Source organism: Ostrea edulis, chromosome 2, assembly GCF_947568905.1.
Source record: "Ostrea edulis chromosome 2, xbOstEdul1.1, whole genome shotgun sequence".
In the NCBI taxonomy this organism is placed as follows: Eukaryota; Metazoa; Mollusca; class Bivalvia; order Ostreida; family Ostreidae; genus Ostrea; species Ostrea edulis.
In genome coordinates this window covers 3,043,561-3,061,214 of record NC_079165.1, presented here as the reverse complement: position 1 = coordinate 3,061,214, position 17,654 = coordinate 3,043,561, and the positions used below count along the sequence as shown (strand labels likewise).

At 36.8% G+C, this 17,654-nt stretch overlaps 2 long non-coding RNA genes across 2 annotated transcripts; one reads left to right on the top strand and one right to left on the bottom strand.

Moving 5' to 3' along the window:
* Nucleotides 1-65: 65 nt before the first annotated feature.
* On the top strand, nt 66-4,769 carry LOC125678755 (uncharacterized). Its single transcript, XR_007371594.2, has 3 exons — nt 66-191; nt 892-1,063; nt 4,171-4,769. It is a non-coding gene; the product is annotated as an uncharacterized LOC125678755 (long non-coding RNA).
* LOC125678754 (uncharacterized) lies at nt 912-5,422 on the bottom strand. Its single transcript, XR_008800769.1, has 3 exons — nt 5,295-5,422; nt 1,969-2,031; nt 912-1,027 (listed from the first exon to the last, which is right to left on the bottom strand). It is a non-coding gene; the product is annotated as an uncharacterized LOC125678754 (long non-coding RNA).
* Nucleotides 5,423-17,654: the final 12,232 nt, after the last annotated feature.

The following is a 17,654-nucleotide window of genomic DNA, read 5'->3' as shown; positions in this document are numbered from 1 at the left end:
CGGGAAATAAAGGACGAGAAATCCCAAAATAAATCACTCGAAAGATAAGTTACGCTGAAGTTATTTATAAGTGCATCGGTAAGATAAAGAACATATCCTGAACAATTGTCGGCATTTATTGATCTGTAACCAGTGTTGGAGATGCATGTAGGTGATTTACAAAGAATGGCAAGCAATAACAGTCTGTACAGGTAGGAAAATGAAAATCTCGAGACTGCATTACTGTTTATTCTAATAGAGGGCATTTCTTTACCACTGGAATGAATTTTTCTTAATTGCTCCACCTTTGCGAGCCACTCTTTGGGCCTGTGTTGGAAACTTCTTTTCTGTTATGGACAATAATCAAAAATAAGATTTATCTAGTTTTTATATACCTGCAAACAAAGCTTTGTTGTATACTGTCCTGTCTGTCTGTCTGTATCATGTGTTGACAATTACAGATGAGCGTCGTATTAAAATGGCCGTGAGAAATGTGGTTAACGTGTTCGCTTAACATCTGGCGTGAGAAATGTGTTTAAGGTGTTTGCATAACATCAGGCGTGAGAAATGTGGTTAAGGTGTTCGCTTAACATCAGGCGTGAGAAATGTGGTTAAGGTGTTCGCTTAACATCAGGCATGAGAAATGTGGTTAAGGTGTTCGATTGACATCAGGGAGGTCCCGGATTATGTTTGATCCCTGTTGCGTTATACGTAAGACGTTCAACATTTCTTAAGTTTCTGACATTAAACGATTCTTGACATACAGGTCGACATGGAATACTTACTCCTCCTAGACACCTGATCCCACCTCTAGTACATCCAGGGGTCCCTGTTTGCCCTACTATCTATTTTGTATTGCTTATAGGATTTATGAGGTTGATCACTGTTCGTTATCTTCTCCTTTCATACAAGATGTAGAGCTCATGGCGGGTGTGACTAGTCAACGGGATATGCTTACTCCTCCTAGGCACCTGATCCCTACTTCTGTGTCTCCAGGGATCCGTGCTTGTCTTGTTCTCGATATGGTATTGTTTATGTGATTTGGGTCCTTCTCGGATATTTGAAAATAATAATGACAATGAAGGTAAGTTTGAGACACAAAACAGAAGTCATTAAAGTGTTTAAAACAAAAATGACTCGTGTATATTTTGTATTCCATATAGGAGTTATAAGATTGATCACTGTTCGTTATTTTCACCTTTCGTACACAATATGGAAATGGGATAACAATCCACCTGAAATATAAAGACTACTATCAGAAAACAGGAATGCTTTCTCGTGATTCCATATGATTGTATTCCTGCGCAGTTTGAGTTCGTCGATTACAATTTGACACATGGAGATGTTGAAATCATCCCATTTGTCATAAAGTTGAGTTGTTAGTATGCCGTTAGTATGCCGTTAATGTCTACTGGTGTTATGAAGTGGTATGTGTGAATTTATCTAAACAATTTTTTAAAAGACCTTTTTAGTGTACCATATTAAAACTAATACTACCAGCCAAATCATAGCATGCGTGTACCAATTTCCGAGTTGCCCAATAGTTTTTTCCCTTCGTGGAACTCTTACGCACAGTGAGACGCAAAACATACTTTCGTCCACACGCGGTGGGTACAAATGCTTATCGCTGCCTTCATATATTACCTAAAGGATGATTATCAGACATCAAGTAACCACCCAAACTGCTGGAACACACAATTTTAGTAAGTTTATGAGTATTTAATAATAAAATAGCTCAAATACAATTCGATAATCACCATCTTTCATTGATTAAAGTATCAAACATGCAGAAGAGGAAATAAAAATTAATTTCATATCAAATTTAATGGCCTAATTAAACAATATTCTTCTTCATATGGTCAGTTTAATGTATACCAACGGCTGATAAAAACAAAATTTACGCTTTCATAATTTTTATCCTTGTCTATAATACATGCATAAGTGTACATCTTGTACCCACCCAAGCGTTCAACAGAATACTGAACGTACCTCCATCACAAAAGAGCTGATATCTCGGAAGTGGCGTATTGTAAGGGCATTACAGATTGACTCCTAAAATATGAAAAGCAATTACTCTACAATGTTTGAGATCATATCTTTGAAATTTGATAGTGAATCGACACAAATAAAGTTTTACTTACATCATATTGCAACAAAATTAATTTTTAACAAATGAAACATGCGCATACTGAGAATGGTTGCCGTTTTTATTCGGCAGTTATGCTTTGACTTGAAAAAAAATATTTTGAATGATACATCAAACTAATTGATAAACAGCGTATTCATGAATGGAAGTCATTGTCATTTTTATAGGATTCTAAGTAAGTTACATGATATCGTATTTGATCACCTTTCAGTAACGATCTTTATAATACTTGTATATTGTCATCAGACCATTTTAGAAAACATAGAAAAGAATGTTGAACCTCGAAAGAAAGTTATCAAAAAGTTGGCTGAATTTAAGAAGTTACGATTGAACAAATCTACCAGATGAGTATATATCTAAAGATTAAAGTATTACTCAATCATATTTCTGTAAAATCTCAGTAATAAGAGGCCGAGGAAGAGGGGTAGGAACTAGAGGGGGGGGGGGGGGGGTCACAGAAGACAGAATTCACACAGAAGAGAATCATCAGAGGACTGTGAGATGCACATACACATTTGTAATCCAAAAAAAAGTATTGAACTTGAAAAAAATTAGCTTTGTATTCGGCATGCATGCTATATATCCAACCCATTATGGTTCTGAAAATATAAACGACTTCATTGTGAATTAAAGAAGGTCCATAGTTGTTCATGAAAAATACATTTATTATCTCTTCTTTAAATTGCTATGACATTACCCACCATGTTGGTTTGTTGGGCAGTTAGATAATCATATTGATGCTTACTCCTCTTAGGCATCTAATATGTCCAGAGGGTACGTGTTTTCCCAAATCTTAATTTTAGGATTCATGAGGTTCATCACTATTCGTTATATTCATCCGAAAACATATCACCTGTAGTGACACTCCCTATGCCAGATATCACGTATATTGCCCTCCCTATGCCAGATATCACATATATTGCCCTCCCTATGCCAGATATCACGTATATTGCCCTCCCTACGCCATATACCACGTATATTGCCCTCCCTATGCCAGATATCACGTACATGTATATTGCCCTCACTACTCCAGATATCACGTATATTGCCCTCCTTATGTCAGGTATTACGTATATTGCCCTCCCTACGTCATATATCACGCATATTGCCCATAGCTCTTCAATTGCAAAGCTACCTTAAAGTAAATAAATCAAAGAAACATAAGCTATCCCTTCCTGTATAATGTAAGATTCATTATTTTTCTCAAAATTGTTGATAGAAATTCAATGACTAAATTGACACTTTTATGAACCATATATTCATGTCCTGCAGCTTATTTCCGATTGAGGATCGTATTCAAAACATGCTTATTCTTTCTATAGCTTATTTCATTTACTTGTCTCTAACTGGAACGCAAGCCTCATCTCAAGTGGACCTAAGTTTAGGTTCCCCTTCTTGAGTTGATATAAGTAGTATTATGCCGATACTTGCAATTGACATTTAGCATGCAAATTAAAGTAAATCAACTACATGTAAAACTTATTCGGTACCAATTTTGATGCATCAGATGCGTATTTCGACAAATAATATCTCTTCAGTGATGCTCAATAAACTTGTAATAGCTAAAAGGAAAACTAAAGTGCCAAAAACTGGAGCCAAAGTCGTCCAAGGATCAGAGCTATGCATGAGGGAGATATAATCCTTAATTTTGAAATGAATTTCTAAATTTTATCCCAGCAATTAAATATGCATTCGTATTTTCAAGCTAGTAACGAAGTACCTAGCTACTGGGCTGTAGAGACCCTCGGGGACTAACAGTCCACCAGCAGAAGCCTCGATCAAGGGTCATAATGTAAAACTTATACGGTACCAATTTTGATGTACCATATGCGCATTTAGACAAATAATGTTACCTTAAACAATCACAAGCTTTTATCATTTGCAGAAAGTTTTAACCATCATTCATTTATCATTAGAATTGTATCATTGCAGTGAAAATTTCAAACATGTACAAGATGCCTATAATAATCAAATATTGCATCTTACAAATGAAACTATAATGGAAGTATCGGCCTTGCCTTTAAATGAAGACATGTCTTTTGCAGTTGTTTTACATGTACATCCCACAACTTATGATTTACCTGTCTAAGGTAATATACATGATAATGGAGGTGTATCGTCTTCCTTGTCTCCCATGTTGAATGATTTGTCTCCCGTTGAAGGACAGACACCTGATTTACCTGCCGATACACTTGTAACATCAGCCTTGTGTCCCGCAGTGAATGATTTACCTGCTGATGCACCTGTAACATCAGCCTTGTGTCCCGCAGTGAATGATTTACCTGCCGATACACCTGTAACATCAGCCTTGTGTCCCGCAGTGAATGATTTACCTGCTGATGCACCTGTAACATCAGCCTTGTGTCCCGCAGTGAATGATTTACCTGCCGATACACCTGTAACATCAGCCTTGTGTCCCGCAGTGAATGATTTACCTGCCGATACACCTGTAACATCAGCCTTGTGTCCTGCAGTGAATGATTTACCTGCTGATGCACCTGTAACATCAGCCTAGTGTCCCGCAGTGAATGATTTACCTGCCGATACACCTGTAACATCAGCCTTGTGTCCCGCAGAGAATGATTTACCTGTTGTGGATATATCATAATTTTATTTATTCAAAAATACGATTTGTGCAAATGAATGCGTCTTCCATGGTCTATATAGGTACGTTTCGTTGAAACAGTTTGTCCGTATTATTGTCATGCATTAATATAGGGAAGAAAATCTCTAACCAGAACATATGGTACTGTTACTTGAACACCAGAACTCGCACACTTACAAAGTTTGAACACATGACACAAAGGACAATGCATTACTACATTGAACCCATTTTAGCAAATGGAGCTGACTTTGGACGTCCATTCACAAAGTAAATGATGTGGCCATCCGGATTACCAGGACACCGAAACCTCCTACTTACCGGACAGACAGACAGACTTCTCAAAAGACGTAAACCTCCTACTTACCGGACAGACAGACAGACTTCTCAAAAGACGCAAACCTCCTACTTACCGGACAGACAGATTTCTCAAAAGACGCAATCCTCCTACCTACCGGTCAGTCACACAAACCTCCTACCAATCGGACAGACATATTTCTCAAAAGACGCAAACTTCCTACTTATGGGACAGTCAGATTTCTCAAAAGACGCAAACTTCCTGCTTACCTGACAGACTTTTCTCAAAAAAGGCAAACTTCCTACTTATCGGACAGACATAGGTCTCAAAAGACACAGAGGGGTGGTGGTAAAGAAACAAGCCTGCTCACTGTCGGATATTTTGTTCTCGATTCCTGTAATTTTGAAATACAGTAATAGGCATCACATTAGTTGTTATCAAATATAGGTGTTACAAAACTAGAAAATTGTCAAAATCGGATAGGCGTCACTATATATATTATGTGTCAAAATATTGCAGTAAATGGCTTTTCAAAGTAGAGTGATTGTCAATGTTTCAAAAGTAATATACAAACATGCAAGGCCCTCGATGATTAATGCAAATGGATATTTAAACTCGTTTATGTGTGATGCAAGGCAAGATAAGGTCTGAGGAAGTATATTTGATGTCCTTAGAAATATTTCGTGTTATGTGTGTTTTAATTACACAAAAGTTAACAATCTCAACTTCAAGTAATACCTGTCACTTCATAAGAATACTCGCACCTCAGCAGTTAAAGATAAAAAAGAAAGATGCTGCACGTACGTGTTCTTGCTTTCGCAGACCCAAGAGACCATATCAAAAGGGGGATAAATTGGTGTCGGTTTCTTCTTCATATTAAGGTAAAGATGGTGTACGCAGACGGGTACAATCCTGGCCGTAACATATTGGCAATGTAATAGGCGTAACATTTTAAAGAGTTTACAAAATTTAGAAAATTGAATTCAGTCAGCTTCTAATTTTCGTTTTCTTCGTATACATGTATTCTTAACTTTTTATGTATTCTTGAGTGATCACATAAAAATTAGATAGTTATATCAAGATAGATTTTAGATATAAATATTTCTAATAGCCGAGATGATATCACTGTACATTATCTGCACCATTTTTATTCACGGGGATTTCGAACAAGATAAAAAAAATACCGAGGCCTTGTGTCACCACGATAAGAAGCCTCACTGCTACCGTCCTGAGCGCCATACGATTTATATCTCAACAAGATTTCTACTAATAGAATTGTGGCATATGTCTTTAATGTCACTTTCTTCCACTTTGAGCCCATCATCTAAACTAATTTTCTTGAAAGTTTGACAGTATAAGAATGCTATAATTGATCAGAAATAAAATCACAATAAAATGATGACCTAATTTCGCCGAAGAAACAGTAAAAGTCTCATGTATAAATCATTTTTACGTTTTCCCACTCAAAATGAATATCTGAAAGTTAAATAAGCGTAAAAAAAATTAAGCAATTATTTTTTTAATTTGAAAAAAAAAGTGTACAGTGTATATTTCTGTCTCCTGGTTGGTCCTCTCCACCGCTTCCTGCTTTGATATTGATATTCACTGCGTATGAATCTATCTTTTCATTTGTGCGTGACGAACGTATGTAACAAAAGGATGATAATCGGTAACTTTATTAATAGTACTGTGTGTGTTTGTTTAAAAAAAAATCGATGCCCCTATTTGCATTGTCACATGTTGACGACCACAGGTGCGATTGTTGCTTCATATATCTTCCTGCTTGTTACAGAAGGTTATTTACACAACACTAACCATGTACGAGTCATGACAAAGGCAATCTGCAGCTACCATTTGGTCAACACCATGTTGTAATTAATGGCTCTCCTCGCTAACCCTTCCTTTGATCCACTGATCTAAATTAACATATTCTAACTACATGTACTATTTAATAACAGATTTTCTATTGCTCACACTACCTTCACATGTTGAACACTGTACATATTTCCGCTAGAGACATACCTGCTACAACTATATATGTTTCAAGTAATGCAGTTTGTTTAAAAAATTGTATTTCGTATAAAAATCACGAACTCTTGAGCATGCTTATCTTTTCATGGAACTTACGATGAACAATTCAGTTCTTGTAGGACCGGTAGCTCAGTGGTAGAATGTTAGGTTCGTAACCGGGAGGTTGTGAGATCGAGCCCCGCTCGTGCCATTTCCGCCTCAAACCTAAGACGTAAACATAAGTAGTGATTGGCATTTAGAAGTGAGCGTCATGGGTTTTTCGGATATGACTTTAAATACGGAGGTCATTTATCACGGAAGACATTGCCACTTTAAAGTACCCTCACTACAGGAACACAGTTACATTCCAATTTTAGCAACACCTCATAAAAACAGAGGTCCCGTGTCGCGGCAGGCGTTGACACGTTAAAGGAGGTCCTACATTTGTGGTACTTCACCTACCGCTGGTGACGTCTCAATATGAGTGAAAAATTATCGATGGGACAATATAGCCTATAGACACTGGTTACGGAATTAGCGATGGACACTTAAATTAGCTGGGCTTATAAATATGGAATTTGACTTGTATGTATTTGGTTCATTTTACGCTGACTGACCGTGAGTGCTGGAGGGGACAGTCAGATAGAGAACTAAGCAACCTTACTTTTGGATTTCCTTGTAATTATGAGAATCCATAAAGATGATCAGTTTACGGAGTATTAAGAATAGTACTACAGCCATTACGGGAATTATAAACATTTTCTTGTAAAACTCACGGGTATCCATTGTTCTCTAAGAACGTAACATTAATTTGATTTTCGTATGAATATACCTGGGGAACTCTGTAAAGACTGTTGCCGATAAAATTCAGACATACGTCTGTTTCCAGCTATCTCTCTGACTTCCCCGAACTTGGCGTTTGAACTGTTAGGTTTTTATTTCATTAAAATTGTACCTAATAAACCACTATAGAATCTTCACGACTTGTGACTTGTAATCCTTTGGAGGAACCGGAAGTGCTATATATTGCAGGCACTACATGCCAACTTGATATGCTGTATCATGAAACTTACACTCAGACAATTTAGTTTTGGAGTTACTGAGTGCATGTCGATCTGAAAAATATACACAATCCAAATCTCTTCTTGTTTGCTATTACTTTTCTCACACAACTTCACGGCACACGCTGACATAGTGTTATAAATATCATTGTTGACCAGGAAGTACATGTATCACTGCCGGCTTTGATATACTCTCTTATCGCTCTTTATATCTCGAGATGAGAGATCCATGGTCTTCTTAGTGTCTATATTTACCACCTAATGATATACATAGAGTATCGCTATTCTCAATCTTTAGGACTAGATTTGAATTTTCACGAGTTTTGAAGAAAAACAGTTGTGATAAAATGTATTTGTAAGCAGAGAACAAAGTACGCTTGGCCTAGTAATCTCAACAAAAATAAAGTAGAAGATGACACACTTTTATCGATCAATTGTTTTTGTTGAAATTTCATCATTTATTTGAAAGCATACAGTGTTAGCTGGGATAAAATATCCTTGGATACTCCCGCATATTTCTCACCAATGGTGCCAGGGACCCATTGTTTTGAATGTATTTTTATTAGCATTATCATGTTCTATGTACGGCATATATACATGTATATATATGATATAACAGGGGAGGCTTACTCCTCCTAGGGACCTGATCCCACCTCTGGTGTGTCCAGAGGTCCGTGTTTGCCTAACTATCTATTTTCAATGTATTGCTTGTAGGAGTTACGAAATTGATCACTATTCGTTATCTTCACCTTGCATGATTCTTATATGAATACATAATATTACTATATGTATCATAATATATATCACATATTTGTTACAAGTGTTTTTTCAAAGTCATACAAATATCATATACAACGTTGATGTTGATATAGCAACAGTAGAATAATATAGAAATTGCTTAAGGAATAATGTATAAACAATGTAGTAGTAAGTTGACCCTATAATATTATAATAATAGATATTTAAAGATGATAAAAACATTGTAGACAGTCTTAAAGGATAAAATACCATATAATGAAACTAAAAGAGTATATGTATAACATAAATCTAATTAAAATCAAATGTTCTCCAACCGTTACACTTCCCCAGTGTAAAGGTTAGAGAAGATTTGATTTCAATTAGATTATGTATAACATGAAGTCTCAAGAAGGATGTACCACTACGGCAAATTCAGTTCATATCTTTAAGATTGTCCTACTGGAAGATTGGTCTCTTCACAGTAGTCAAGTTACATCATATTTTAAACAAAAAAGATTTTCGAAAGATGTATGCTCAACTTTTGCACATGTACATGCGTTTGATTCATTGTGACCTTGATGTAGGGAGAGGGATGAAATAAGCTATGCCTGCTTCTAAATCTCATTCAATTATTAGTGAATAGAATATTGTTTGAATTAAATCAACTTTTGCGTTTACATTCTACAATACTGATGAATAAAAACAGATTGATTTTTATCATGATTATACATACAAGTTGTTTCTAATCTACATAACATTTTATGCTTTTATATTCTATAGGCTACATAAGTAATAAGTAAATTTAAGGATTTGGTTTTATTATTTTGTTTTTAGAAAAAATCCAACAACTATGTGTTTTCATTAAACTTTGAAGGAGATATAACTGCATAAAGTGTTCCATATATTCAAAACATTATCACACTCGTAAATCTAATGTTGTATAATCTCAACTTGTTTGCAATGCGTACATTAATTCTTTACATTTTTTTTTCTATTTGCTAAGATATGCATAAGTACATAATATATTAATAAAAGAATTGGCTTTATGACCATGACCTGACCTAGGGTATGTTAAATTTACCTAGAGAAGCCATTGTGCTAAAATAAACTTAATATACAGCACAACCAGCCGCAAGACATCTGACCTACTGCCCGAATTGAATAGTGACCTTAACTTAATATATGAATAGACCAGAAGGTGTGTCGAAGCTTAACTGGCTGCCCTGTAATCCCTCATAGGCTGCTTAGCAGCTGCAATGACAAAAGTGATACAAGTTTAATATTTATTAATTGGATCAGAAACAGGATGCAAATTTACATATATGGTGGAAAGGGTCGCATGCAAACTTTTTGTGGGGAACTGGGGAGGCGGCCAGTGTGCCAGTTTGACTACCAAAGTAGGGGCAACACAGGGGGCCCTATGTGGACATAGGTGCCCGAACCTGAACGAGTCCCCACGTTTTAAGGGAGGTAGAGATCTCTGCGCATCTCAAAGGTCTCTGCGTGCTACCTGGTTTAATTAGCAAGTGCGGAGCAAGCTTGTAGACCCTCCTACAGTTGTCGCAACATGCACCAGCCTGTAGCATCCCCTCCCTTGGTAGGAGGTGGATGTGGCCCCAGCTATGAACTAGCTGAGAGCCCCACGAATTAAACTTTAGCAACTTATGCAAGAAATTAGTATTTTCTATGAATATCCACTGACCCTTGACCTAGTTTAATGGTCGTCTGGAGGGTACACGTGAAATACCTGCCCCCTGCTTTAGTAGTAGGTGGGAGGAGAGCCGGTTTTGGCGCAGAATTAGTGATCAACTACCCCAACGCACTCCCCAGTCCGCCACAGACATTGGAACAATGTCCCCCACAAAAATTGATATTTGTATGTTTGTTTTTCCTTTTTTCTTCATGCATACTTGAAATTGGAGGCACTTAAACAGTGGGGTGGGCGACGTGTACCCTCGTCGTCGCCCAGGGCCCGCAGGTGCGAGGGGAGAGCATTTATCTCTACGCTCCCCTCTCCGAACCCCCTGTGCACTCTCAAGCAATGGTTACTAAGACCAAGTTAGCACCAAATTGACACATTTCGGTAATCGCTCTCAACTTGAAGATTACCTGCATTTCCTGTAATTTACGTGGGATTATTTAAAACTTTCGGGATTTCCGACCAGTAATTAGATTGAATTCTGAAGTTGATCATTGCAAAAAGTGTAACCTCGAAGGTAATAAATTAACAACAAGGTCATCTCAATTTGGCGGGGTGGGCGACGTGCGCTCTCGTCCGTCACCCTGGCCCCCTGGAGGCACAATGGGAGAGCGTTTATCTCTATGCTACCTCCTTCGAACCCCCTTGCGTACTCTCAAGCAATGGTGACTTTACCAAGAGGTCACTGGTATCACCAAATTGACACATTTTGATAGTGATTATGAAAGTTGTAAATTATTTGAATTTCCTGGATTTTTTTAGGGAATAGCTAAAACTTCAGGATTCCTGACCAAAATTAGACTGAATTCTGAAATGACCATTTCAAAATGTGTAATCTCAAAGGTGACGTAAGATTAACAACAAAGTGGTCGCAGTTCAGGCGGACTATAAGACTTGTCAGCTCTGAATAACTCCTATGATGGAAAGCAAAAATTGGACAAAATTTCCTAACACCAATTTAGCAAACCATCTCCCAGTCCTATTGGAGGAAAAAAAACGCCCCATAACTGAAACTGGTATTCCTCTTAAGGATTCCGATTGATTCTGAAGAGTTTCAGCAGAAAATTCTAGAATAATTTTGAAGTCTGAATTCCGTCAAAAAAGATATAACTACAAGTCCCGAATACTTCCGTAAAAACTAAGGTAATGATAGCAGAATGGCACATTGCTAAATACCATTTTCGACGATTCAGATAAAATAATAAACTGTAATGGATCAAACTTTTTCGACCGGAAATTCCTCATAAATTCGTCAAACTAACCCAAACGTTCCAGAGCCAGTGAGAATTAACCCAAACTCAGATAAGAATTAAAATTAAGACCGATTACTCGAGCCAAAATACGAAAATTACCCAGCCCATTAACACCCCTAAGCCTCTACCCTAAAAGCCACGCCTCCTCGGAAAAAGTTGGATAACAAAACATGACACTTCCTGACGTGGTTTCTCGACTGCTGGAACCATTACAAACTTCAATAAATGCCTATTGAATGAATTATGGAAAGAAAAATTCAACGCCGAATACATCTGAGACAAAACCAGTCAATTATTTACATGAAAATGGAATGGAGTGTGATAAACTTAAAGTTAACCAAACAATAACTTTTGGTTAGGCTTGACATTGAGAATAAACAACAACGAACCGATCAACAATCTGCAAGTCCGAACTGAAATTGAGATTGTGGACAATTATCGGAAACAAAAACTGCAATTAAATGCAACTAATGATATGGAACTAGGGTCTCTGTGCTATGGAAATTGCTAAATATCCAAAGAACGACAAGGTGAGAATATACTGCGACTCGTACGCTGTGATGCTGGTTCTAGCACAAACCTGAAACGTGTGTACGAAATAGCATATAGCGCTCCACGTCACGTACGTTGTCGGAATCATCTGTAAACTACATAAAATAAAAAGAGGCAAATTGCCGAAATAGCAAGAATACCACGTAATTGCATAGGGATGTTAATAATAGATAAGTACTATGAAGTTAATAACTCAGCATAAATTGACCGGTGAGGTCCTTGGTACCTAAAATTGTGATCGTGCGTAGTAAAAACCCGTGAACCCCTGTGGCCGTGAATAGCAATGCCTACCCTGAAACTTGGGCCTAATAATGTCTAGCAAGTAAACCTAGCGAGATAATGTAGTGGTTAGCCACATTGCAAATTGAAACTCATGGTAGGTTGAGGTCCGAGCCCCTGGTCTATGCAGTGCCGACATGGCACAATCAGGTATACCTGAACGTTATCCAGGTTCATCTGTGTATGACATGTAATTGAATAATTACAAGTAACGCGACATAATGAACTGATTACAGAATGGGACGAATTAAGAGTAAGCAAGCCTAGGAATTTGTAGCATGATCTGACTATCTGGTGCCCTTTACTTGACCGACTCGCTAGCCATGCCTATGAAAGGTCATGAAACCTACGTTAACCAAGTACCTTGAATCATGAATGGCATTTTGGCCAAATAGATACAATCAAAATTGTGCCATAGGTTTGCCATTGGGATACATAATGATAGAGCACCGGCAATGCTAGGTATATTAGGTGGTGTAGGACATGACCAGGATATGAATTTACATATGGCGGCTGCCAGAAGATACATACAGAAACTAAGTCTGAGTATGGTAGGCGCTCTATGGGCTATGTTGTGCAAGTGCTTTACGACAGCCGGTAGAATTTGAACTAAGTGAATATTAAGGAATATCAAATAAATGCAGCGACTCACCATGTTGACCTTGAGAAGGGATGGTAGCCTTCGTCAAAGATTAGACGACTATCGCCGGCTGAATAGGTACCTCCTGCCTTCAGGGGAGGGGGAGGACCAGTGTTGTCGTGCTTCACTGCCTGGCTGGTCTCGAGCTCCAGTCTCGTGGAGATCCCGGTTAGAAAGGTCCGTGTGTGGTGGCACGATAAAAATCGCTCCCCGCAAAGCGGCCGAGCACAGGCCAAAATTTGGAAACCCATCGCCGACAGTGGTGACGATTCTCTTCAGGTTGACCTTGAGAAAGGCGAGTATCGTTCACCCGGGATTAAACCTCCATCACCGGCTGAATGGGTACCTCCTGCATTTAAAAGAGGGGGGGGGTGACCATAACCTTGCCGTGCTTCACTGCCTTGCCCTCCTAGTCTCGGACTCAAGTCCCGTGGGGATCCAAGGTAGAAAGGTCCACAGCACCCATCGCAGTTGTAACAGGTCGTCAAATTAAACCGCGGGTCCGAGTCACAGGTGGCACAATAAAAATCGCTGAGGCTGAGGCTCCCCGCTAAGTGGCCGAGAAAACAAAGTTTAGCAACCCATCGCCGACAGTGGTGACGATTCCATTGTTGGAAGAGATGTTTTATTGTATTGCTTATAAGAATTAGATAGGCCACAGTTCGTTATCTTCACCATTGACAAAACAAATCAAAAAACCAATCGATCGAAATGCTTCTATCTGTCCCTTTTTTTGTGTGGCTTCATCCTGTTGCTGCACTGGTAAAGGATTGTTTGGCTGCATAGACGATTGCACGATGTTAATAAATTAGCTCGATGGCAATGGATTGTCATTAAGATAATCATTTTTCACAATGTGCTGAATCTAAGGTTTGAGCAGAATGAAAAGTTAACTCGTTCCTCGTTAGGCGGAATTGTAAGAGGCAAGATAGTTCGAACCAGGTTTATTTCGTAAACGGTACGAACTGTATTAGCCAATCTTAATTAATTGTGGACTATTTGATATGTATCAAATAATCTTGATTATTCTTATAACTGAATTCCGCTATTTGTTTCTCAAATCTTTAAATAGTTATCCAATTTGACTCGCTGTATATTCTAAATTCTTCACACAGTAATGCCTAAAAAATAGGTGCATGCATGCAAAACTTTTTGTCAAGAAAAAAATTACTTGAATTATTAAGTAAATTGGTATAATACAAGAAGGAAGTGAAGATTAGTGACGTTTTGTTTATTTACACAGCTTGAATTTGAAAACTCGTGCAATCCTTGGATTTTTCTCATGATAGTCATAATAATTCTATATTCACATAACCAGTTAGATTTGTCAATGATACTAGAATAATTTTCTAGTGATTTAGATACCTATCGAAGTTAAATGGGGGCAACACCCTCGCTTTAAATATACAAATGAAATGGCGCCAAAACGTCACATAGTAGAAGAACATAATCTATATGGCATTTGTTGAATTTTTGTTATTAAGTAACTCTACCCTCATGTGACATCACACTATTCAAAATAGGAAAACAACCTATCAATTTCCACTCAATATAGTGTTTAATCAATCGTATATGTTGTCACCTTTTTAAAGATGCCAGGCATACGTAAATAGAAGTAAATATCGACATATTAAAGTCGCATATGTTCGTTGAACGACATATTAAAACTGCATAAACATTTTTAGAATGACAAAATTTTTAGTTACAGAATTTCAAAAAAACTGCTACTTTATATATATATATATATATATATATATATATATATATATATATATATATATATATATCCAATAATAAAAGTCAAGAAACACAAAACTCGAATAACATTTCACTGTTAGCGCTTTCGGCTTTAATGCCTCTTCAGACAGTTATAAAATGAAAAAATATTGTTAAGTAACGTCAACATATCACGACGTAAGACACTGTAATATACAGTAATATATACTGTAATATACCTGTAATGAAAACTATATCGGACAAACCAACAAACTGAACGCCCGTGTGCGTGTCCACAAGCAGCAAATTCGCGATCCAAGTATCAGAAATTCGCCATGTTCCGAACATTTTGCCAACTGTGGTCATGGAGATTTCAACATATTTCCATTTTATAAAATGTATAATGACTGCGAAATTTCCAGAGTTACAAAGGAGGAATACTTTATAAAATTGTTTAATCCCAAACTTAATAGAAAATAACTGTGTAAAATTGAAACTACATTGAACTGAAATCTGTAATTGATTTCCAAGTTTTGTCTAACATTATGTGTATTATACCGCTACCAGTGTAATTTATTATGACGTCACAAAGGACAATTACTTACGTCGTGATATGTATTATTTCATTTTATAACTGTCTGAAGAGGCATTAAAGCCGAAAGCGCTAATAGTGAAATGTTATTCGAGTTTTGTGTTTCTTGACTTTTATTATTGGATGTATTTACTGTATCAAATACCGAATTCTTTATTTACAAACTATATATATATATATATATATATATTTGAATTAATTCTGGATAAGCTTAAAACTGTTTCACATCATCTTGTGAATTTCATAAAATATTCAGAAGATTGCGTGTATTGCGTGTATTGCAGGCATTTAACATGCCATATATGTTTTTAAGTTTTAGCATGCTACATGTATGTAACGATTACTTTTAGGCTTGCGTGTTGTTTATGTAAATGTTGATATCGTACATGTGGTCCCAGGAGTATAGCACCTGAGAATTCACTGAAGTTAATCATTCAAATTGATGTAATAGATATCCCGAAATTTTATCATAAGAATGTACAAACTAGATACATGTACATGTACCTGTTATAGAGCCAGACTTCCCCCCATAGTGAGACTTCCCCCCGTGGAAGTCTGGCTCTAAAGTGAGCCTTTCCCCAGCAGACGTGCTATAGAATAAACCTTACCCCCAGGGGGAAGACTCACTCTAGAGCCATAACACCCTCTTGAAGTCTCGCTCTAGAGGGACACCCCCGCTTTCATCCCCTCCTATACAAACTATGAAATAAAATTTAGTTTATCGGGCAGGGAATTACTTACCTATCTACCTACCTACCTACTTTTTTAAAAAAAAAGTTTTATTTTTGTATTTTCAACACATTTATACATACAAGCATTCAAACTGTAATCTACACTCGCTCATTCACACTTGAAATTACTCTGTGCACCTTCTGTATCAACAATAACAGGGAATTGAGTGACTGTTTCTCTTTCACTTTTGCAAAATGAACACAAGTCATTATCTACAAGTTTAAGTTTGCGAAGGAAAGAGTTTGTAGCTACAGTGTATATAACACATAAGAATACGGTATTGAAAATAAATTAATTTTGTTTCTTTTGTGCATAAAGATGCATTCATATAATGAAATTCCCAAACATTTTTCTGAAATAGTTTCACTGAGATAGGTTTCCCACTTCTCTCTTTTGAGTTGTGGGGCTATGAACTCCTTTTCCTTGAAAACTTGATATAAAAATTTAACATAAGAACTAGAGTTCATTTTCTGTACAATACACTGATTTGGACTCAACAATTCATGATTTACTTTGCATTGTTTTTAAAATCAGCAATTTGTCATTTAATTTCAATCCCAAGGTGTAATAACTTGCATTCCCAAAGAAGAAAAAGGTAGACGCTATATAAAAAATTGGCGACCAATATCATTATTAAATGTTGATTACAAAATTGGTTTTAGTGCCATAGCAAATCGTTTAAAGAAAGTACTAACAAGTATCATAGCTGACTCTCAGAAGGGTTTTATAAAGGGACGGTTTATTGGTGAAAGCACTCGTTTTTTGTATGATTTGATTGACTATCTAAAAAAGGAAAATTAGCCAGGATTGTTATTATTATTAGATTTTGAAAAAGCGTTTGATTCATTGGAATGGGATTTTATTGTAAAGGCACTCAGGTCCTTCAATTTTGGGGAATCTATTGTAGAATGGTTTCTTACTCTATACATCTCTAGTACCAGTTGTATAATTAACAATGGAAACTTATATAAATTCTTCAGTCTTGAAAGAGTCTGTAGACAAGGAGATCCATTGGCACCATATATCTTTATTATTACAGTAGAACTGTTGGCAAAAGTACTTAAAGAAAATCGAAATATTAAGGGTGTAACTGTGGCTGGAAAATAAAATAAATTAGGCCAGTATGCGGACGACTCTTTTTTAACGTTAGATGGCAGTGAAAAATCACTTAGAGAATCTATGAGAGTTATTGATATGTTTAGAATGTTTTCTGGATTACGTTTAAATATTTCAAAATCACAAGCAATTTGGTTGGGGAGCAAATCAGGTTCGGCGGAAACTTTGTGTAATGATCTGAAAATAAAATGGATAAATACCAATTTTAAGCTCCTCGAAATAGTATTTACAAAACATCTGG